We start from the raw sequence: 25,170 nt of genomic DNA on the forward strand, positions 1-25,170 counted from the left end.
CTGATGAGCCAAAGGACAGTTAAAGTTTTAAAAATAAGGTGGTTTTTTTTTCTGATACAAATAATCCATGTAGATTCTGTAATATTTGGAAAACACAGAAAATTATAGAGCAGAATAAAAAGCTTTTGTTATCCCACCTCACAAAGCTATCAGAAGCATTCTATTTTTTTCCAGGTTATTGAAATATTATTGACATATGACATATGTAAGTTTAAACTGTAGGGCATGATGATTTGGTACATGTATCTATTGTAAAATGATTATGCGGTGAGGGCAGTTAACATCTCCATCCCCTCACATAATGACTACTTGTGTTTGTGTGCGATGATAACATTTAGGATTTATTCTCTTGACAAGTTTCAGGTATATAATATAGTAAATTTTTTTCTTTTTTTTTTTTTTTGTCTTTTTGCCATTTCTTGGGCCGCTCCCATGGCATATGGAGGTTCCCAGGCTGGGGGTCCAATCGGAGCTGTAGCCGCCAGCCTACGCCACAGCCACAGCAACGCAGGATCCGAGCCACATCTGTGACCTACACCACAGCTCATGGCAATGCCAGATCCTTAACCCACTCAGCAAGGCCAGGGATCGAACCCGAAACCTCATGGTTCCTAGTCGGATTTATTAACCACTGAGCCACAACGGGAACTCCAATATAGTATCATTAATTATAGTCGCCATGCTATACACTAGATCCCCAGAATTTATTCATCTTTTCATCAGAAGTTTGTACTTTTTGACCAACTTCTCCCCATCTCCTCTTCTCCAGCACTGGTAATGACCATTCTCGCTATTTCTGAGTTCAGCGTTTTTAGATCCTACGTATAAATGAGATCATACAGTATCTGCCTTTCTCTGTCTGACTTATTTCACCTAATATATGGCCCTCAAGTTTCATCCATGTTGTCACAAAAGGCAAAACTTCCTTCTTCTTAAGGCAGAAATATATATAAACTTTTTCTTTATCCACCTATGGACAATTAGGTGTTTCCATGCCTTGACTGAAATGAATACGGGGTGGTACAGGAGGAGGTGGGGCACAGATATGTCTTTGAGGTCCTGATTCATTTCCTTCAGATATATTCCTAGAAGTGGAATTGTTGGATCATACGGTAGTTCTATTTTAAATTTTTTGAGGAACCTCTATACTGTTTTCCATAGTGGCTGTACCAATTTACATTACCATTAACCATGAACAAGTGTTTCCTTTTCTCCACATCTTCACCAATACTTACTGTTTCTTGTCTCTTTGACAATAGCCATTCTAACAAGTGTGAGATGATAACTCATTGTAATTTTGATTGCATTGCCCTGATAATTAGGAATGTTAAGCATCTTTCATGTACATGTTGTTTATTTGTGTCTTCTTAATAAAATGTCTATTCTGTTCCTATGCTCATTTTTAAATTGATCATAAGCATTCTTGTACAGTTCCTTTGGGTATGTTTTTCTGTGCATTTTAAAACAAAATGGAAAAAAAAAAGTTAACTTTTTAGATTGAAGTAATGGTCTCCAAACTGTATTATGGGAGATGATCCATCGAAGTATAAGAAGAAAATAGAAGAATGTCTATTTATATTTTTATTGACAATAAGAAAGAAAAATCTACTCATAACCTGTAGTAAAATTTCCCTGGCACTCTGGCTTGGTCCGTTTGTCAGTTGTGTGTGAATGAATTACCCCAATAGAAAGTGTGAAGTCCCAAGGGCAAGATCGAGGGTGGCACTCTCATTTGTTGGGTCAGTTTCAGATGAACTTTCCATGTGGCATGGAAACCATGGAATTAACCAGCACATAGTGGTCAAGTTGTGTAGAAAGCTCTCCTGATTCTCCTGATATTGATGGACTAGAGATAACACAGGTAGGGCCAAGAACAGGAAAAAGAGCTAACTCTCCTCTTACACCTGGTAAAGTTCTCTGTCAGCACATTATAAGGCAAAACTGGTGACCGCATTAAACCGGACAAGAAACTCACTAAAAATTTCCAAGTTGTTTATGGTACCCCGATGAGATCTCTCTCACTAGCTGCCAAGTGTATTTCTAACAGACATAGATGTTTCTTGTAACATTGCTTTGAAAGAGAGGGATAATGTAAACAGTCTAAATGTTCCTAGCTTTAATTTTTGTATTAAAAATTCAAACTCACAAGAAATTCAAGAACATCATATGAAATATGGATTTGCCTCCACTGCTATTAATAATAAGCCTTATTATCTAAATACATATTGATACAAGATTAAAATTCAGAAGTTGGTTGCATTTCTTGTACACTACCAATGAAATATCAGAAAGGGAATGTAAAAAAAAAATAACTTTTAAAATCACACCCCCCAAAAAAATCTAGGAATAAACCTAACCAAGGAGGTAAAAGACTTACATGCTGAGAACTTATAAAATACTAATAAGGGAAATTAAAGAGGGTTCAAAGACACGGAACGATATACCATGATCCTGGATTGGAAGAATTAATATTGTTAAAATGGTAATACTATCCAATATAAATATGGTGTAATTCACAAATAAATAAATATAAATTATGGTTCATAATACATGCCTGCTTAAAATCTTTTAACTTATTTTTCACAGCCTTGCCATGTAAAATTTGTAGACCAGTGATGTAGATTATATTTCTTTACCTTCCCTATTAATGACTTTGATGATAAACATCCTATTTTCAATTTTACTAGTGGTTTCCCGTAAATGAATAAAAATGAATTTGAACATATTTTCCTCTCATTATCAATGCTATGCTTAGAATGCTATCTATTTCCTTTCCCATGGTCAGTAATAATTGAGTATGTTTGAGTATGTTTTCTCTCTCTTTCTCCCAATTCTTAGTTTTGTTGGTATCATCTGGGATTTTATATACAGTTTATACTTACTGAACTCATTTACTTTCTGTCTTTTCCACAAATTTAAAAATATTTGCATTTCAAGTTTGGTTCCCCAGCAGCTTGTGAGGTACATGCTGAAGAGAGGCCAAGCTCAAGTTGCTTTAAGAAAAAAAAAAAGAAAAGAAAAAGAAATTCAACGGCAAGATTCTAATGCACTGAGACTGGAATTCGATCTAGAAAAACCTCAAGAAAGTGGAAACTAGTGATATTTAGACTAGTTACACTATTCCTCTATTTTATCTTTTTTTTTTTTTTGTCTTTTGTCTTTTTTGTTGTTGTTGTTGTTGTTGCTATTTCTTGGGCCGCTCCCGCGGCATATGGAGGTTCCCAGGCTAGGGGTTGAATCGGAGCTGTAGCCACCGGCCTACGCCAGAGCCATAGCAACGCGGGATCCGAGCCGCGTCTGCAACCTAGACCACAGCTCAGGGCAACGCCGGATCGTTAACCCACTGAGCAAGGGCAGGGACCGAACCCGCAACCTCATGGTTCCTAGTCGGATTCGTTAACCACTGAGCCACGACGGGAACTCCTATTCCTCTATTTTAAAACAATGTTACAACAAACTTCTCTGTCCTTTTGAAGTACAATTGGCTGCTAGTGAGGGAGATCTAATCATGTGACCTAAACAAATTGTGGGCTTGTTTTTCCCTTGTGTTCAGAAAAAAAAATCTAGAGGAATCAGTGCAGAGCAAGAATGACACTTCTAAGAAGCATAAATTTCCCAGGCTCCCTGTATTCTTCTGCACTTGGTATGTATCTTTTATCCTTAAGGTCACAGAATGGCTGCTGGAACTCTAACCATCACTTACAAGTTCCAAACACTGGAAAGAAAAAGAGAGAGGAACGGTGAGAAGGTTTTCTTCAAGTCCCACCCAATGACTTTTGCTTACATTTCATTGGTCCTCCTGGTCTTACAAAGGAGTCTGTGAAATGTCAATTTTTAATTAGTCACTTCACTACCATCAAATATATAAACAGAAAGGATAGAGAGTAGGCAATAGCAGTTTCAGCCATAACACCCTTAAACATGATTCACTGAGAATTTGCATGACTTTGCTCCTAAGATATTTCCCCAGAAGTAGAATTCCAAGATCAAAATGCATTGTGCATTTACAACACTGATATACTGTCAAATTGCTTCCTCAAAAGGCTATGCATGTTTACATTCCCACCAACAGTTCCCATTTTTCCATAGCCTCTCTGATACTGGTCATTATTGTCAACTTGATATATGAAAAATGATATCTTGTTTCATTTGTTATTCCCCTGATAACTAGTGAATTTGAGCATCTTTGTACAAGCGAACTTGTTCGCTTTGATAAATAGAATTGTCTGGGGAAAAGACTTCCTTTCTCTCTCATGCATGCCATCCTTCACCCCCTCATCTCAATACCCAGATAAGACGAGGCTCATAGGCAGCATTCAAAGATAGAGATGTGTAAAAAGTTGACTGAGCTGATACAGATTCTCTAACATAGTATCTGAAAGAGAAATTGAGTTTTCTTCTGAACTGAGTAAAATTCTAAGTAAGAAGAAAAGGTCAAGGGAGATGTTTGTTAGAGTCATGCGGGCTAAGTGAGGAAGGAGACAGAGAAGCAGCTGTTTAGGATGTTCTGGGAAGTTGTTGATTCAGTTCCCATGCTTGACTCATAATGAGAGGCTCTGTCTGGAATTGCTCCTCTTGTGGGGGAGGAGTGGCAGCATCTGGTCTGTAAGACTTCAGTGCAGACTCTCACGCCATGTCATGGTCTAGCGTCAGTGCCCTCCTCACTTTCAGTGTCTCACTGAATAAATCTCTCTAGTCTCAACACATGTGTAAAGGTCTCGTCTTCCTTTTGAGTGACATGTGATTGGAAACCTAACAGGCAAGTCTCTCTATCAACATTGCCAAACACCAATGAAAATCCTGTCAGGCAGAGAAAAAGGCATTTACAGCTCTAGACCCAGATATGGTTCATAACACTAGACATCACAGACTTTCTCTGATCTCTGTCAATTCTCTGACTCCAAAGCCACACTGTGGCATGCCTTCATTCATAGGCACTGCACTTCCTGCTAATGTTTCTTGTTTCTGAAAACTGTTTCCTTCAGCTGTAGCACAAGAGCCTGTCCTTTGGTCATTCCCCAGTTACAAGAGTCCCTCTTCAGGAAACGCTGTTTCATCAGATGAAACAGGTGGGAAGTGCATGTCAGCCCAGTCCTGGCCACAAACCTCCTTTCCCTTCCAGGAAAGTTTCCAGTTTCTTAAGGAGTTGTGGTTCCACTGACTTCAGCCTACAGCCTCAGGAGTAATTCGTTAGAATTTACACATTCAGTTCTGCTCACAGGACAATATTTGCAGGTGGGAGAGTCAAACATAACTTATCTAACATTTCACCATATATCAACATGTGCCTGGTGAATCTCCATTTGTCCTCTTGTCCCAGATTCTGTAAATGTTAGAGATGGTCTTAGCAGCAGGAGTAGGTGACTTGGGATTGTGAGGGACCTGCTTATGCAATGGAATTGTGTCTCCAGGTCCTGCTTGAGCCTACTCTTTTTTTTTTTTTTTTTTTTTTTTTTTTGTCTTTTTAGGGCTGCACCTGCAGCATATGGAAGTTCCTAGGCTAGGGTTTGAATCTGAGCTGCAGCTGCCGACCTATGCCACAGCCACAGCAATGCTGGATCCGAGATGCATCTGTGATCTACACTGCAGCTTACAGCAAGGCCAGATCCTTAACCCACTGAGCGAGGCCAAGGATCGAACCTGCATCCGTATGGATACTAGCCAGGTTCTTAACCCACAGAGCCACAGTGGGAACTCCAACATTGAGGTTCTTGAAAGGGATTTTCAAATATGGAGATTAAACTGGTCAAGCCCTGCAAAAAGAATTCGAGGGTAGGGCAGGGCACTAGTGCTCAGAGTCCCATTGGACTATGTAGGTATTATGTTGGCCTTGTGTACTCACCTGCAAACCTGGTTCATCCCCCTTGCCACTTCGTCTAAACTGAAAATACGAATCATACTGAATTCAAGTTGAGGTACTTCTCCCACAGATTTTTTTTGGGGGGTGCGGCATAATTAATAATAAAACTACCACCTGCTTTAGTTAATGCAACTCAGTCAACTGAAATGGTTCTTACCTGCTCCCCCACCCCCCACCAGCAGTGTTGAGTTTCTAGGAGCCCATATGGAAAGAAGCTTAGCTCAGAAGAATTACCGCAAAATTCAGAGAGACAACACTTCTCCCCAGCTCCCATCCATCTGGAAAATGATAATGTTCTCAGATATTTAGAATCCTCTTTTAAATTGCAATCTGCATGTTTTCGAGGTAGCCCTAGTTATAATTTATACAGCTGCATGGCTGTACACTGGGGGGGGTGTGTTTCTTTGCAGAAAACCTCCTTTGCATGCAGGTTTTAAGTATGATAAGCTTTCTAGTTCCCTCTAATTTCTGGGACTCTAACTGCTACAGGTGGATCGTGAGAACCAGGCTCAGGAAATCCAAAGGAAGTGACATATGAGGCACAGTTTTGTCCTGTTTGAATTAATAAGTTGGCCAAACAGTTTTGTTTGAAAGAGTATGATGGCTTGGGGTACTCTTCCTCAATTTCCTTAGCAATAAGTACTAAAAAGTACTAAAAAGAGTGGACACTTAACTATTGTTTTCTTACCTCTGAAGATTATGACAATAAAATAAAACCATTGCATGTGAGGTGCTTAACACAGGACCTGACATATTACAAGGACTGTGAAATATGGCTCATACTTTATGTCAAGGTAAGAAAAATTTACACATAAAATTTTTCTCTGCCCTTTGGTCTCCTCTCTCCCCTCTACTGTGCATTACTAAACCTCCCCATAGGTAGAAATACCTGCTCAACCATAAAGAGCACCATTCTCTTAGCACCAACAAGACAGCTCCTTAAAGATAACATTGCTTCTTAATCTTGCAGGGGGGCACAGTGGCCCATGACCCACTACTCACTTTGTACTTACAGATCTGGATTGTGCAAACTAACATCATTTAATGTACAGCCCTCTGTCTCAAAAACATGTATAACTCGTGCTTTTGCCTCTAACGGGTGGAACAGTTCTCAGAGCTTTCTGAGAGCCTGTTTCCAGCTTAAAATCTTCAATTCTGAAATTCCCATTGTGGCTCAGTGGTAATGAACCTAACTAATATCCATGAGGTTGCAGGTTCAATCCCTAGCCCCACTCAGTGGGTTAGGGATCCAACATTGCCCTTAGCGTAGATCACAGAGGTGGTTTGGATCTGGCAGTGCTGTGGCTGTAGCATAGACTGACAGCTGCAGCTCTGAAAATCCTCAATTTTTCTTTATGTGTGGCAAATGCACAGTGTGCCAACCAGGGAAGCCTGCAGATATCTTCAACATCCACAAGAGATGAGGGCTTAGAGTTTTCTCATACCGTTCAAAAACATTAATACAGTACTGGGGATGCACACAGCCCTATGCATGCAGGAATCTTCTATATTCTAGGGAATATGTCAGAGCTTTCAAAAGTTCCTGTGGACATCTAATTCCCTAATTTTTCCTTAAAAGCTTTTTGGTGAGCCTATTGTTTGCATCAACAATTATCTACTACTTCAAATAGCCACAAAATTAAACACTTTCTTATAGTTGCTTTCAACAAATACATCCCTCCAAGTAAAAGGAGAGCACTCAGTTAGGTAAAATACAGGCATTGTTGCAAATGGGGTCTTTCAGGAAGCCACCAGAGAAGCAAATGACAGTTCTTTGCACATGAAACTTTAAAAAGAACTCTAGCCCAGTTCCACTCTTTCAAGTGGCTACTAGACTGCTAGTTTCACCATGAATTCAGGTTGTTATTTTTCAAAATTACAATGAGGGTAGAAAGTAGGGGATGAGACTGAGACAAGTGAAAACACCACAAAGTTCTCTGTTCTTAATGAGATGAAGCTGTTTTTCTTGAATAAATTCTCCTTGGGTTGCTGCAAGCCATTGGTTAATATTCAGAGTTCTGGAAAAGCACTCTAAAGTTAACAGGTTTTTTTCTCTGCTTTCATGGAAGAGAGAATTTTTGAAGGCTTTTACCCCACCATTTTCTACACTTTACATCTTAACATAACATGTTGAATATTTGATTCCTTATTAAAGCAAACGTTGTACAGGGTTTATATTCCTCCCTTAATGGCCCATCGAAATCACCCATCATCCTGTTATTGTTTTATGAAATTTTGTTCTCTTTTTAATTAAAAAATGTTTGTTAACAGCAAATAGTTAGTTCTAGAGGATGAGGGAAAGAGGAAGAGACAATCAGAGATCAGTCTACCATCAGCCTGCTCCAACAGCTGTCTGTTCCTCTCCTGACCCAGCCTGAGGATGTCCTGGGCACACTGATCATGAAAAAGACTGGAGCTCAGAGCTTCTACTCCTTTTATCATACCTCTTATCCTCCTAGGTTGTAATTTCAACCCCACATGAGGAAACAGACATCCTCTTTCTCGCAGGGTGTCTCTCAGTCTAGACTTGAGTTTCTCAGAATCAACACCCTCCTGCCCCTCTTGGGCATGTCCATGGCTGGGTTGATGTTGACAGCCTGTGATTACCTTGCAACTTACTAGAAGGTGTAAACTTGGACAAGTTAATTTACTCCTCTGGACTTCTGGAATGCTTATCAATAAAGTGTGTGTAATTCTTAGATAATATGGTTATTCTGAGGAGTCAATGTATGTTGTGGATTAGTTGAAATAATGCAGGTAAAGCCACAAAATATATTACATATTGCCAAACCTGGAGGCTCTAGGGCCCTGAATGTGGGTTTTCCCATTGTGGCTCAGCAGGTTAAAAACCCAACTAGTATCCATGAGAACACTGGTTTGGTCCCTGGCCTCCCTCAGTGGGTTAAGGATCTGGCATTGCCATGAGCTGTGGTGCAGGTTGCAGATGTGGCTAGGATCTGGCGTTGCTGTGGCTGTGGTGTAGGCCGGAAGCTGCAGCTCCAATTCGACCCTGAGCCTGGGAACTTCCATATGCTGAAGGTGCAGCCCTAAAATGAAAAAAAGAAAAGAAATTTATTCTTTGCTTGAGGCTTCTTATGTAGGCAATGAACATGTTGAAGTTGATGGAAAGTCAGAAAGGAAATTTGACTCATTAAATAGGGTAAGGACAGAATCCAAGAGAGCCTCATCCAGCCTTTCTGTGGAAGTATGATTTCTATGCCCGACCCCGAGGTTGACACTAGTGGTCAAGGCTGCCTGGGGCAGAGCTGTTAACCCGAAGAAGAAGCCGCTGAGTATAGGAGGTGGATTTGAGGGTGGGGAGTGTGAAAACACCAAGCTATTTGTGACTGCAGAGAATGGGGCCTGTCCAATGGAGTGTCAAGCAAATCACAGACTGAGGTGGTTTACACATTGGTTCTATAATTATTTAATGAGTTCATACCTTAGGTGCTGGGGATGAGATGAAAGGCTTTTCTCTAGAGTGATGGGGGGCTGTCTCCTCAGAACTAACTCCCTGGCCAGTGGTCAAACAAGAATTGGCTTGCTAGCTCCACCCTGGAAGAATTGTGTAAAAGGCCTCTAGAGTTCAAGCTTTCACTTTTCTCTTGCCTCTGACCATTCTGATGTTTCCTCTGAGACACACTGGCAGGCTGTCCGTGATGGGGCTCTGCTCAGAAGACCCCCCCTCCTCTGCTGAGCCTCCCTGGCCCTGGGATAAAGCAGTCTCCTTCTCAGTGAGTGGCCCGGGCTCCTGGGAAGGGCGCACCCTTGTGTAGACCTGGGGTGGAGCCTGGGAGAGTGGCAGCTGACTACTGGGAGGGCTCCTTAGACTCTGATATCCTTGGTGAATGAAAAAAGAAAAACACTACCTTGTAACCTGTAAGTATGTATTCTGTTCAGAGCTCTGAATTGAAAAGAAAAAATGGCCTTTTGGTGATGACAAGGCTGAGAACCCTCATTGGCTGTGTTGAGGGAACCATTCACCAGGAAGGTGAGGCTGCTTCTGTTGCATGCACAGAGAAGCCACTAGAAGCTGGAGTGTCCTTGTGTCTGCTGGCAAGGAGTGGGGGAAGAGAGGGTCCTTAACCATGATGGGCTCCAGACACTGGAAACAGCACAAAGAAATGGAGGCTGAATTTGATGCATGAGTTGAGAGGGAACTACTGTCTGTTGCGTGATGAAGTGATGGGGTCAGAAAAATGAACAAAATCTTAACAGATATGAAAGTTTTTAGTTTTATATTATTTAAATATATTTTAATTCAATCTTATCTACTACCACACCTTCCCCCACTTTTTTTTTTTTTCTTCTTCTTGAAGATTAGATCTGAGAGCTTTGCCTTCCTTCTCTAAGTCTTCTTCCGTCTTCCTCCCAGCTAGGTTCACCAGCCCCTGCTGGGTGGGTCCTCCCTGCAGCCTGAAGGCTAAGCCTCCTATCCCTGGTCCCCTAATCCCAGCAAGTGGAAGGTCTGGCTGGGCTGCTCAGCTGGCCAGAAGTCCCTGCCCTGTAAAACCCTGCTAAATGCTTGCTTCTCCCTTCCTAAGAGAGGAATGTTGGAGGATGACCCCCCAGGGGGCTGCTCTGATGCTGGTGATGGTGGGAGAGGGAGCTCCTGGGGAGGACAGGGATGGGGTGGAGAGCTGATGGACAGCTCCCACAGGGGAGAAGCACTGGACTGGGCTGCGGAGGGGCCCTGGCTCCAGGTCTGGTTCTGCCCTGTGCAACTCAGGATAAGTTCACCCCTTGGGGGTCCTCTCTCCTCTAGGAAAGGAGGGGTCTGGGCAGATCGTGTTGAGGGCCCCTCCTAGCTCTGAGGTTCTGGAATTCAGTGCCTCCACCTAGATAGGGCTCTCCTGTGGGGTCTTCAAGGCCCCTGCTCTGTCTCTTCATCCTGTCCTATCCTATTCCTGTGTCCTGACAGCGACTGATAGCTGGTGAGGCTTTTTAGGGCACCTTCAACAAGAAGACTCTTGGCCACTCCTGTGATTATTTCTTAGCCCTTCAAGTATAGAAAGAACCTCCCTCATCAAGCCTTCCCCTTGGAATTCAGCCTGGCTCTCTGCTTTCTCTGTCTCTACTCCCAAGAGGGGTCTTCAGACCATCTGCTGAAGGACATCGCCTCCTTCCCTACAGGGTATGAAAACTTGGTCTGCAAACCATGCTAGGAAAGCATGTTATAGCTGTGCATTTAGAAGCCACTAGCTAATAATTCCAGCCAACATTTTTCAGTTCCTGCTTATTAGCAGAAAGATGAGTTTCTTCCTTGCTGATACCAGGTGGTGATCCCTCTTACCAATGCTTACCAACGGAGAGTGACACAAACATATTTTGGCAGGAAGCACCTGTGAAAATCTCTTAGGAAGTTACTACATTGGAGACTGAAATACTGTTCCTCAGTAAGACCAACTGCCACATTTTCCCTATTGGAACAAGGGTGTTTCTTGAACCCGCATTAAATGGGGCACTTATGGCTAGTATCCACTGTTATACTAAGAATTATTTATTTAAACATCCAATTAATTATATAATATTAGATTCTCTTTGGTTATTTACAATTTTTAATATGTTATTAGACAGTTCATATTTTGTTGATAATTTTTGTGTCTGTAGTCATGTGATATATTTGTCTACAATCGTTTTTTCTTGTGGTTTCCGTATCTGGTTTTGTTAGTGCAATATTATACTCATAGAGGTAGTTAGGAAATATTCTCTTATCTACTTTTAATTCTAATTTTAGGAGAATTAAAAAGGATTGGTGCTAATTCTTCTTGAAATATTTGATAGAATTCATCAGTGAAATGACCTAGCCCGGAACTTCTCTTTGTTGGAACACTGCTGGTTACTAACTCAATCTTATTTGCTATAGGTTTGCAGTAATTTCATATTTCTTCTTGAGTCAATTTTGTTAATTTGCATTTCTAAGAATTTGTCCATTTCATCTATGTTATATAATGTGTTGATATATAATTGTTCATGTTATTTTTATAATTCTGTTATTTCTCTGAGGCTAGTATTAATGTTCCCAATTTGATTTCTGTGATTAGCGATTTGTGTCTTTTATCTAATTTTCCTCTGTCAGTCTCATTAATGGTTTATCAATTTTTTTGAGTTTTTATAAAAATCAATTTTGGTTATATTGATTCCTTCCATTGTTTTTCTATTATCTATTTTTTTATCTCATTTCTAATCTGTATTATTTTCATCCATTAATTTTGAGTTTTGTTTGCACTTTTTTTTTAGTTCTTCAAGGTATAAAATTAGATCATTGACTTGAGATCTTTCTTCTTTTTAAATCAGGCATTTAGTACTATAAATTTCCTCTGGGTACTGCCTTTGCTGCATCTCATGTTTTGGCAGTTTTGTTTCCATTTTCTTACATCTTAAAGTGTTGCTTTTTTTCTTTTTATTTAAGTAAAATTGACTTACAATATTATATTAGTTGCAGGTACAACATAGTGATTCAATAAATTACATTATAGTGATTGTATATATTATGAACTGATCACCGCAATCACTCTAGTTACTATCTGTCACAATACAATGTTTTTATATTATTCACTATATTCTGTATGGTGTATATTACTTCCCTGTGACTTAATTATTTTATAACTGGAAGTTTGTGTCTTTTAATCCCCTTCATCTATATCATCTATTGCCCAACCAATACCACCTCTGGCAACCACCTGTTTGTTCTTTGTATCTATGAGCCCGTTTCTGTCTTATTATGTTTGTTCATTTTTTTGTTTTTTAGATGCCATATGTAAGTGAAATAGGAAAGTATTTGTCTTTGATTTATTTAACTTAGCATAATACTCTCTAGGTCCATTCATGTTATTGCAAATGGCAACATTTCATTTATTTTTTATAGCTGAATAATATATTCCATTGTGTATATAAGCTACATCTTTTTTATACATTTATCTATCAATGGACATTTGTGTATCAAGTGTATTGTGTATCATGCTATTGTAAATAATACTGCAATAATAGTGTGTATATCTTTTCAAATTATTGTTTTCATATTCTTCAGATAAATACAGAGAAGTGGAATTGCTGGATTGTATGGTAATTCTATTTGTAAATTTTTGAAGAAATCTCATACTGTTTTTCATAGGGGCTATGCCAATTTGCATTACTACCATCAGTGCAAAGTATTCCCTTTCCCCACATTCTTGCCAACATTTATTTCTTGTCCTCTGGTAATAGTCATTCTAACAGATGTGTACCAATATCTCATTTTGGTTTTATTTATTTTATTTTATTTATTATTATTATTATTACTGCTTTTTAGGGCCGCATCAACAGCATATGGAGGTTCTCAGGCTAGGGGTCCAATCAGAGTTACAGCTGCCAGCCCACACCACAACCACAGCAATGCCAGATCTGAGCTGCGTCTGCAACCTACACCACAGCTCTCGGCAACGCCGGATCCTTAACTCACTGAGAGAGGCCAGGGATCGAACCTCGTCAGATTTGTTTCTGCTGCGCCACGACAGGAACTCCTCATTTAGGTTTTAATTTGGATTTCCTAATGATTAATGATTTTGAATATCTTTTCATGTGCCTGTTGGCCATCTATATGTCTTCAGATAAATTTCTTTTTCATGTCCTACCCATTTTTTAATTTCATTGTTTGGGTTTTTTGGTTTTTTGTTTTGGTTTTTTTTTTTTTTTTTGTCTTTTTGCTATTTCTTTGGGCCGCTCCCGCGGCATATGGAGGTTCCCAGGCTAGGGGTTGAATCGGAGCTGTAACCACTGGCCTACGTCAGAGCCACAGCAACGCAGGATCCGAGCCGCGTCTGCAACCTACACCACAGCTCACAGCAACGCCGGATCGTTAACCCACTGAGCAAGGGCAGGGACCGAACCCGCAACCTCATGGTTCCTAGTCGGATTCATTAACCACTGCGCCACGACGGGAACTCCTGTTTGGGGTTTTTTTAATTGATGTTTTGAGTCCTTTACAAATTTTGGATGTTAATCCCTTATCAGCTATATCATATGCAAATATCTCTTCTCATTCAGGTGTTTGCCTCTTCATTTTGCCAGCAGTTTCCTTCACTGTGCAGAAGTTTTTTAGTTTGATGTGGTACCATTTGTTTATTTTTTTATTTTATTTTATCATTGCCTGAGGAGATAGATACAAAACAATATTGCTAAGAATAATGTTGAAAAGCATACTGCCTATAGTTTCTTCTAAGAGTTTTATAATTTCAGGTCATATATTTCAGTCTTTTTTTTTTTTTTTTTTTTTTTTTTTTTTTTTGCTTTTTGGTGCCATACCCGCTGTATATGGAGGTTCCCAGGCTAGGGGTCAAATCAGAGTTGCAGCTGCCGGCCTACACCACAGCCACAGCAAGGCCGGAGCCGAGCCATGTCTGCAAATGAAACCACAGCTTATAGCAATGCCAGATCCTTAACCTACTGGGTGAGACAAGGGATCAGACCTGCATCCTCATGGATCCTAGTTGGGTTCGTTAACCATTGAGCCATGAAGGGAACTCCCATATATTTAAGCCTTTAATCCAGTTTGAGTTTATTTTTTATATAGTGTAAGGAATTGGCCTAGTTTCATTCTTTTTCATGCAGCTCTCCAGTTTTTTCAGAATCATTATTATTACAAATTATTATTAAATTAATTATTATTAAATAAATTATATATTATAAATTATTGAATAATAAATCATTATTCAATAAATGAATCATTTGTTCAATAATTTATTTAATGTCTTTCCGCATTGTATATTCTTGCTTCTTTTGATGTAGACTAATTGACCTTACTAATATGAGTTTATTTCTGGGCTTTCCTGTTCCTTTGATCTGCATGTCTGTGTTTGTGCCAGTACTTTATTGTTTTGATTATTGTATCATTGTAGTATAGTTTGAAATCAGGGAGTGTAATGTCTCCAGCTTTGTTCTTCTTTCTCAAGATTGCTTTGGATATTTTTGGAGTTTTTGTGATTCCATACAAATTTTAGAATTGTTTGTTATATTGCCTTGAAAATTACCATTGGAATTTTGATAGAAATTGAATGATTGCTTTGAATACTTTGTCCATAGATTGCTTTGAATACTATGGACATTTTAACAATATTTATTCTTCTAATCCATGAGAACAGAATTTCTTTCTATTTATTTGTTTCTCTTCAATTTATTTTATCAGCATTGTATAGTTCAGTGTACTGATCTTTTCCTTCCCTGGTTAAATTTATTCTTTGATATTGTATTTTTGATGCAATTTTAGATGGAATTGCTTTCTTAATTTTTCTTCCTGCCAGTTTGTTATGTCTGTATAGAAATGCAGTAGATATCTGTATATTAATTTTGTATCCTGCAACTTACTAAATTAATTTATTCTAACATTTTTGGTGGCATCTGTAAGAACTACTATATATAGTGTCATGCCATCTACAAATAATGACATTTTATTTATTTCCTTCCAATTTTGATTTTCTAATATTTATTTTCCTTGTCTGAATTCTGTAGCTAAGACTTCAAATATTATGTTGAATAAAGGTGGCAAGAGCAACTATCTTTGTCTCCCTAATCTTAGAGGAAAAACTTTCAGCTTCCCATCATTGAGTATGATGTGGGTTTGTCACATATGACCCTTATGTTGAGGTATGTCCCCTCTTCACCCACTTTGTTGAGAGTTTTTATCAAAATTTGATGTTGAATTTTGTCAAATGCTTTTTCTGTGACTACTGATATGATCATATGATTTTTATCCTTTGTTTTGTTAATGTGCTATATCACATTGATTGATTTGCAGATTTTTGAACGATCTTTGCGTCCCTGGAATATATCTCACTTGATCATGGTATATGACCCTTTTAATGTATTGCTGAATTGGATTTGCTAATATTTTGTTGACAATTTTTTTGTAGCTATATACATTAGGGATATTGGCCTGAGATTATCTTTTGTGTAGTGTCTTAGTGTGATTTTAGTATCACAGTGATGTTGGCTTTGTCGATTGGGTTTGAAAGCATTCTCTCTTTTTTAAGTTTTTGGAATAGTTTGACATGGTTAGATATTAACTCTTCTCTAAATGTTTGGTAGAATTCACCTGTGAAGACTTCTGGTCCTGGAGTTTTGTTTGTTGGGATTTCTGTTACTGATTCAATTCCGTTACTAGTAATTGGTCTGTTCAGATTTTCTATTTCTTCCTGATTTAGTTTTGGAAAAGTGTATGTTTCTAGAAATTCACTTCTTCTAGGTTGTCCATTCATCGCTGTACAATCTTTTGTAGTATTCTCTTATGACTCTTGGTATTTCTTTGGTATCTGTTTTTTCTTTTATGTCTGAGTTCATCTGTTTGGGCCTTCTCTCTCTCTATTTTTTTATGAGTCTGACTAAAGGTTTATCAATTTTTTATCTTTTAAAAGATCTACCTCTTAGTTTTATTGATTTTTTTCTACTTTGTGTGTGGTAGGGAGTCCCTCTTCATTTATTTCAGTTCTGACCTTTGCTATTTCCATTTTTTTAAATCAGCTTTGTTATGTTTTTTGGTTTGTTTTGTTTTTCTTTTTCTAGTTCCTTTAGGTGTAAAGTTAGATTGTTTATTTGAAATTTTGTTTGTTTCTTGAGGTAGGCCTGTATCACTAGGAACTTCCCTCTTAGAATTGTTTTTGTTATGTCCCTTAGATTTTGGAAAGTTGTGTTTTCATTTTCATTGTCTGAAGATTTTTTTTTTTTTTTTTACTTTTTATGGACACACCTGCAGTATATGGAAGTTCTCAGGCCAGCAGTTGAGTTGGAGCTGCAGCTTCAGGGCCTATACCATAGCCACAGCAATGCAGGATCTGAGCCACAGCTGCAGCAATGCTGGATGCTCGACCCACTGCATGAAGCCAGATATTAACTCTGCATTGGTAGTATAGTGGTGAACATAGCTGCCTTCCAGATATCAACCCTGTATCCTCATAGATACTAGTCGAGTTCTTAACCTACTGAGCCACAACAGGAACTCCTGGATATATTTTTTTATTTAAAAAATACTTCTGGGAGTTCCCATCGTGGCGCAGTGGTTAACGAATCTGACTAGGAACCATGAGGTTGCGGGTTCGGTCCCTGCCCTTGCTCAGTGGGTTAACGATCCGGCGTTGCCGTGAGCTGTGCTGTAGGTTGCAGACGTGGCTCGGATCCCGCGTTGCTGTGGCTCTGGTGTAGGCCGGTGGCTACAGCTCCGATTCAACCCCTAGCCTGGGAACCTCCATATGCCGCGGGAGCGGCCCAAGAAATAGCAACAACAACAACAACAACAACAAAAAGACAAAAGACAAAAAAAAAAAAAAAATACTTCTTTGTTAACACAGTGATTGCTTAGTATGATGTTGTTTAGTCTCCACATGTTTAAGTTCTTTCCAGTTTTCTTCTTGTACTTGATTTCTAGTTTAATAACTAATATGTGGTTAGAAAAGATGCTTGACATGATTTCAATTTTATTAATTTTATTGAGACTTGGTTTGTGGGCTACTATGTAATCTATCGTGGGGAATGTTCCATGTGAACTTGAAAAAGATTGTGCATTTTGCAGTTTGGAATGGAATGTTCTGTATATCTCTAAACTCATCTGCTCTAATGTGTCATTTAAGACCAATGTTTTCTAATTGATTTTCTGTCTGGATGATCTATCCATTGATGTAAGTGCGGTATTAAAATTCTCTAATATTTTCTTATTACTGTCAATTTCTCCCTTTATGTCTGTTATTATTTGCTTTATATATTTAAGTGCTTCTATGCAGTTGCATAAATATTTACAAATGCTGTATTGTCTTCCGGGATTGACCCTCTATATCATTATGTAAAGTCCTGTGTTTTGTTATAGTCTTTTTTTAAAAGCCTATTTTGTCTGATATGAGTATTACTAACCCAGCTTTCTTTTTATTTTCATTTATCTCTTGTGGGCAGCATATAGATGGGTCTTTTTTTTTTTTAATCCATTCAGCCACCCTATATCTTTTGATTGGTGCATTTAGCTCATTTACATTCAAAGTAATTATTGATAAATATGTATTTATTGCCATTTTGTTAATTGCTCTCTGATTATTTACCTGCTCTTCTCTGTTACTTTCTTCTCTTGACTCTTCCCTCTGGTCTGATGATTCTTTAGTGTTATATTTAGGTTCCTTTCTCTTTATTTTTTTGTATCTACTGTAGGTTTTGGTTTTTTATTACAATGAGGTTCATATGTATTGACTTATTCATATATGTGTATACACACACACACCACACATATATATATAAAGCAATTTATTTTAAGCTGATAGTAGCTTAAGTTCAAATGCATCCTGAAAACACTACATTTTTCCTCATCTCCCTTCACATTTTATGTCTTTGATGTCATATTTTACATCTTTTATTTTGTGTAAACTTATTAAATATTTATTGTAGTTATATTTTATTTTACTACTTTTGTCTTTTAACTTTATTCTAGTTTTTAAATGGCTGACCCACTGCTTTTACTGCTTGTTTGCCTTTACAAGTGAGTTTTTTTCTTTCATATATTTTCTTATTTCTAGTTATGGCCTATTCTTTTCTGTTTAAAGAAGACGCTTTAATATTTCTTTAAGGCCAGTTTAGTGGTGATGAATTCCTTTAGTTTTTGCTTGTCTGAGAAACACTTTATCTCACCTATGATTCTGGTTGACAACCTTTCCAAGTAAAGTATACTTGGTTATAAGTTTTTTTTTTTCCCCATCACTTTAAGTATATCATTTCACTCCCTTCTGGCCTATAAACTTTTTATTGAAAATAAGATGATAAATCTTATGAGGGTTCCCTTGTATGTGACAACTTGTTTTTCTCTTGTTGCTTTTCAAATTCTCTATCTTTCATATTTGTTATTTTAATTAGGATATGTCTTGTGGATCTTTTTGAGCTCATCTTGTTTCCTAGATCTGGATATGGGCTTCCTTCCCCAGGTTAGAGGGGTTTTCATTTATTATTTCTTCAAATAATTTCTATGCCCCTTTCTCTTTCTCTTCTCCTTCTGGAACATCTATGGTATACAAATTAGTACACCTGATATTATCCCAAAAGTCCCTTAAACTGTCTTCACTTTTTTAATTGTTTTTTTTTTTTTCCTTTTTGCTGTTTGATTCGGGCTTTTCTACTACTCTCTCATCCAGATCACTGATCCATTCATCTCTATCATCTAATCTGCTGTTTATTCCTGCTAGTGTGTTTTTCACTTCAGTTATTGAGTCCTTCAGCTCTGATTGGTTCTTTCTTATATTTTCTAACTCTTTACTGAAGTTGTCACCATGTTTCTCTGTTCTTCTATCAAGTTGAGTTAGCCTCTTTATGACCATTATTTTGAACCGTTTATCAGGTAAATTACTTATCTCCATTTCATTAGGATTTTTTTCTGATGTTATATCTTGTACTTTTATTTGAAACATATTTTTCTGTCTCTTCATTTAGTTTGACTTTCTGTACTTGCGTCCATGAATTAGGCCAAACAGCTGCCTCTCTCAGTCTTGAAGTCATGTCCCAGGTGTTCACAACTGGTTGAAGCTGGAGTAGAAGTCAGCAGGACTATCCAGGGTTACACCACATTGGGCTATCTTGGCAGGATAGCTGGGACTCGGGTGGGGGGTTAGGGGTTCCTATAATGTGCTATGCCAGAACTGCCTTTTCAGGATGACTGGAGCTGGAGCAGGCATGGATCAGAGGGTGGAGTCCCAGAATGTGCCACACAAGTATGTCTATAACATAAGACATTGTTCTTACATCAAACTAAAAAGCTTCTACTCAAAAAAAGAAATGATCAACAAAATAAATATGCGACCTATAGAATAGGAGAAAACATTTGTAAATCCTATATCAGATGAGGGGTTAACATCCAAAATATATACAAGAGACTCATACAACTCAATAGCAAAAATACACAAATAATATAAAAATGGGCAAAGGACTTAAATAGGTATTTTTCCAAAGGAGATAGTCAAATGACTAATAGGTACATGAAAAGTCCCTCAAATTATTAATCATCAGGAAAATGCAAATCAAAACCACAATGACCTATCACTTCACACCTGTTAGACTGGTTATTATTAAAAAGATAACAGATAACAAGTGCTAGTGAGAATGTAGAGAAAAGGGAACATTTGTGTACTGTTGGTGAGAATGTAAATTGGTGCAGCCATGGAGGTTTCTCCAAAAATTAAAAGCAGAACTACCATATGATCCATCAATTCCACTTCTGGTATACAGCCTAAGGAAATTAAAATCATTTCAAAGAAATGTCTGCACCCCTGTGTTTACTGCAGCACTATTTACAACAGCTAAGATATGGAAACAGCCTAAGTGTCTATTGACAGATGAATGGATAGAGAAGATATGGTATATATTTATATCACAATGGAATATATACAGCTATTAAAAAAGGAGAAAAACTTGTCATTTGGAACAACATGGATGAAACTTGGGGGCTTGTACTAAGTGAAATAAGTCAGATAGGGAAAAGACAAATATTGTAGAATTTCACTTATATGTGGAATTAAAAAAAAAACTCATAGAAACAGAAAAAAAAGATTGATCATGGGGGGTGAAGACAGGGGAAATGGGTCAAATAAAATAGGTGTGTGTACACCCCAAATCCTATAGAGATCCAGAGACTTCCTCACAATGTCTGTGAATTCCCAGAGGCTTATATCTCAGATCTTTTGTTCTTCCTGGACTCTCCGCCTCATTCAACTCTGTATTTCTGTCCTCTCTGGCACCTGCCCCCCCTTCCCCCACACACACATGCACAATCTGCTGCTACAGATTAAAGTCTGTTTTCCTTTAATTTCATAAAACATTACCAGCACAAGGCCATTGTGTTTGGTAAACTCTTACCAAAAGTTCCATGGTTGGTATGCGTGTGTTTGTGTTATGCCTTGACACAGGATGGATGGAACATTAAGATTAGAACATTAAGATTAGACTGCTTTGAAAAGACCTTGGCATTTTACCAGCATGGAATGTGTATTGGCTAACTCCTTCCCAGTGACCCTGGCCTCCAGCCACATTACGGCTTCTCCTCTCCAGGCCTACCCCACATAAATTGTTTTCATAATCAAATATTTTCCAAAGAAGGAGTCTTTTCAGGAGAAGCATAGGGACTTGAGAGAGAGGGGTATAGATGAGACTTACTCTCCATCACCGTGCAGGTGACCAGGGGATAAGCTGCTTAGATTTTGACTCCATATAAGGAGAATTTTCTGACAACAGTTTGCACAGATTGCCTTTGCAAGACATTTTGCCATAATTATGTGGAGTGGAGGAGGAATTCAGCCAATGCTGAATATTCTCTTGCTGGAAATGCTTCAGAGCAGTTTTGGGGAGAGAGGCAACAGGACTGCAGGTGACTTGCTTGAAGTCATACAGCGGGATGGGAGAGGGGCTATGATTTTGGTGGGGATGATTCCCAAGTTTGTTTCAAGAGCCCAGACTCTGTCCCTTGATTAGCTGTGTGACCTTTTAGAGGTCAAATAACCCCTCTAGGACTCATGTTTCACAAGCATAATATGGTTTCCTATGCAGTGACCAGACTCTCTTAAGTGTGTGGGAGTAAAGTCAAACCTGCAGGCTCTAAGGCTTTTGTACTGGTTCCCAGCATAAGGTAAATACCAATATTTGCATTGGGGACATAGGGAGTTGACATTTTCCACACAGAACTTTGTTCTTTGCCCACAGCTTCTTCGTTAGGCAACTGACATTTGACATTTATTAAAAATGAGAAAGGAAATTTGACTCACTGAAGAGGGTAGCAACAGAAGACAACCACTGTATCCAGGAGGGCCTACCCCAGGCTGCCTATAAAAGCATGACTTCTGTGTTGACCACAGGCTTGCATCGATGAGCGGGGCTGCCTGGAGCAGAGCTGTTGACCCAGGAAGGCAGCAAAGTGTGGGTGGATGATGTATGTGAAAACACACAGTGAGACCTGCCCACCAGGGCACCAGGTAGGTTCTAAAGTGATGCTGCTTATTCATTCATGCTACAATTATTTATTGAGTGTCTACTGTGGTGCTGGGAGTTGAGTGCCTATTATGATTCAGCAAAGAAGAAATCAGGAATACAGAGATAATAAAGTTCAATTCCAACCCTCAAGTGGCTTATGGCCTTCAGGGAGAAACTCAAACAACGATTATAGAAAAAGGAAATTGCACCACTACTGATGCTATATGCAAAAATGCAGTTATGAGTATAGAAGCATCTTCCATTGGCCTGAACTCAGAGAAGTCTTCAGAGATAAAGCATGTGAAGGCTATTGACAGGTAACCAGGTCTGACTGGATTGCACTGTTCTTCTCTGTGTCATCTGCAGCTGAACAGGCAGCCTGACATGAGGCTCCTGTTCCAGGGCTTAAATCTCTGTTGAGGCTCCCAACTCCTGGGCCATTTGCCTCCTGAAAGTTCAGGATCCCTGGGAATGCATGGCAATTAAATAGAGTCAGGATATAAGGTCCTGCCCACCCAGAGAGCTGTTAAGCAGGGTCTGGACAGCTGAGTCACAGGGGGCAGCAGAGACAGTGTGAGCCACCCACACTATTGCACCCACCATGTTGCAGCTCAATCACTTGGATTCTCACCCCTGGTTCCAAAAGACCCGCTTCCCAGCAACTCCCTTTGCAGGAAGCCAGGGCAAATAAAAGGGTGCTTCCCTTTCTTTCCTGCCCTTGGGGAATAACGATTGCTCTGCACAGGAAACACTGAAACCACTCTGTCATTCAGCCCTTCTGAAAAAAACTGCCAACCAAGCTGGAGTTGGGTCTTGGATCTCCTTTAGATCTAGAAGTTAAAGGAGAAATGAGTTTCCACACTAGAACAGAAATCTGCAATTAGGCTGTCACAAAATTAGAGAAATACTTATAAATCGTATGTTTATAAAGCATGTTTATTGCACCACATTTTTTTTGTTTTAGAAAATAGAAGGGTTTTTTTTTTCATAAAAAAATGTTATTTCTTTAAACGTGTCGGGGGTTCATAACAAGTTTTGTGGCTTAAACTTTGTAACTTTAATGTAGCACCCATTTATTGCCCCACAGTTCTATAGGTGAGAAATTTAACATAGCATGGCTAGATTATCTGATCAGGGCCTCACAAAGCTGACATCAAGGTGTCAGCTGACAGCACTTTGATCTGGAGCTTGGGGTCCTCCTCTAAAGAGATTTTTATTGTTGGAAGAATTCAGTTCCTTGTGGTTACAGGTCTTGCTAACATGTTAGCCAGAGACAATATCCAACTCCTAGAGGCCGCTCTCAAGTCCTAAGCCAGGGTCCCTCCACTGCAGCCGTGAAGAATCTCTCATGTTTCCACAACCTCTCTTCCTCTTTCTCCACCCGCTGGAGAAAACTGCTTTGAAAGGGTTCACGTGGTTATGTTAGGCCCTTCCAATAATCTCCCTTTCTGAAAGTTACATAATCTAATCACAGGAGTAAACGCTATCCTAGCACAGTTGAGGGGATGAGAGTGGGAAATCTTGGGAACCATTTAAGAAATATATACATGATTTATATTTGTATTTATGGTACATTAAATATGCAATATTTTTCTACACAAGAACTACACATGCAGCATATCCTTCTCTTCCATGCACTCCTCTGCCCCTGTCCCCTCGGTTGCAGAGATGTGATCAGTACTTGGTACCTGAGAGTGGCTGGAGAAGCCAGCCACTGTCAACACGATGCAATTAATGTCTTCTTAAAGTCAGTGACTATTGAACATAAAGGCTCTAACAGGACCACAAGTCTCCCTTCTGTGTAATGGATATACAGATACATGGCTTCCTGGAATTGAATCTGTCATCTGGTACTGTCCCCTGGTCTCTGGGGAGGCATCTCTGAGAGGGGTGCTTGATGAAAGGGCACTGGCTGGGGGACTGGGAGCACCAGGCTCCCAACTGGGAACACTGGCTATGTCTATGGTCTTCGTCCAATAATAACAGTAATAGCTTTGTTGAGTATTGTTTAGACCAGACTTTGTGCTTAAAGTTTATAAAGATTTTTATCTTAGAAAAGAGACCTCATTGTCCATGCCAAACCTGCAAGTGCTGTTTACATGACATAAGGAATGATAGACAGCTAGGTATGGAGGGTCATGGGCTTAGGGTCTGTGAGAGTCAGTCTCTATTTCCAGAAGAGCCTAGAATGCAGCCAGTAATTGCTCTCTACTGCTCTAATGGCATTTATAACACAGGGCCAGAGGAGAGCAATATGCATCAGAAGTCTATGGGCAACTTTTGGCCACATAGAGGACCAGAGACACTTAGAGGCCTGAGGGAAGTTTGCTAAAGTCTCTACAGTGAAGGAAAATTTGTGCACTGATAGGAGTGCCTATTATATTGCAGTTTGCTGTAAGGGGCCACATTAAAAGAGGGATGGTTTGTGAGTAACAACAGAAATGGGCTTAAGGCAAATTTGTAAAGGCATCAGAACCCAAAAGGCTTAATAGATATTGGACTTGCTTTAATGGTGTGAGTGCTGAAAGGGTCAATAGCTGTTTCTTGACAGTGTTGGGAATAGAGCAACACTTGCGTTCCCAAATATAATTTTTAGGAACTTAACCAAGGTGGCAGGGTCTTTTACTGTGTGGGAGTGATAGCCCATCTCTTTGTGAGCTCCCTTGTCAGGATTTGTAGGTCCTGAATGAGTATATCAAATGATTTAGCAACCTCACTTATGGGTATATCTCCAAAAGCATTGGAATTAGGACCTCAAAGAGATATTGGCACCTGTATATTCACTGCAGTGTGATTCATACAACCCAAATATCCATCAGCAGGTGGGTAGATAAGGGAAATGTGGTATATGCATAACAGTGGAATATTATGCAGCCTTTAAAAGGATGAACTCTTATTTGTGATAACATGGATACACTTTTAAGACATTATGCTCGGTGAAATAAGCCAGTCACAGAATAACAAATATGGCATGATTTTGCATAGGCAGTACCTAAAATAGGCAAAAGTATAGAAGTAGACAATATAGTATTGGTTATCAGGGGTTAGGGGTCAAGGAATATGGAATATTTAATGGATACAGAGCTACACAAGATGAGTATGTTACAGAGATCTGCCATAAAGCAGAGTGCCTATAGTTAACAATAAGGTATTGTGTACTGAAAACTTAAGAAGGTACATCTCCTATTCAGCATTCTTACCATGCACACATGGATGCACACATAACACACACACACACACACACACACACACACACAAATAAAAGGGACACAAGGAAACTTTTGGAGATGATGGATATGTTTATTACCTGGACTGCGTTGATGGTCACACAAGTGTCTACATATGTCCAAACTCAT

At 39.1% G+C, this 25,170-nt stretch overlaps 1 long non-coding RNA gene across 1 annotated transcript; it reads left to right on the forward strand.

Moving 5' to 3' along the window:
- LOC110260317 lies at positions 9,221-25,063 on the forward strand. The gene is made up of 2 exons (XR_002343398.1): positions 9,221-9,594; positions 21,700-25,063. It is a non-coding gene; the product is annotated as an uncharacterized LOC110260317 (long non-coding RNA).

This window comes from Sus scrofa, chromosome 4, assembly GCF_000003025.6.
Source record: "Sus scrofa isolate TJ Tabasco breed Duroc chromosome 4, Sscrofa11.1, whole genome shotgun sequence".
NCBI lineage: Eukaryota > Metazoa > Chordata > Mammalia > Artiodactyla > Suidae > Sus > Sus scrofa.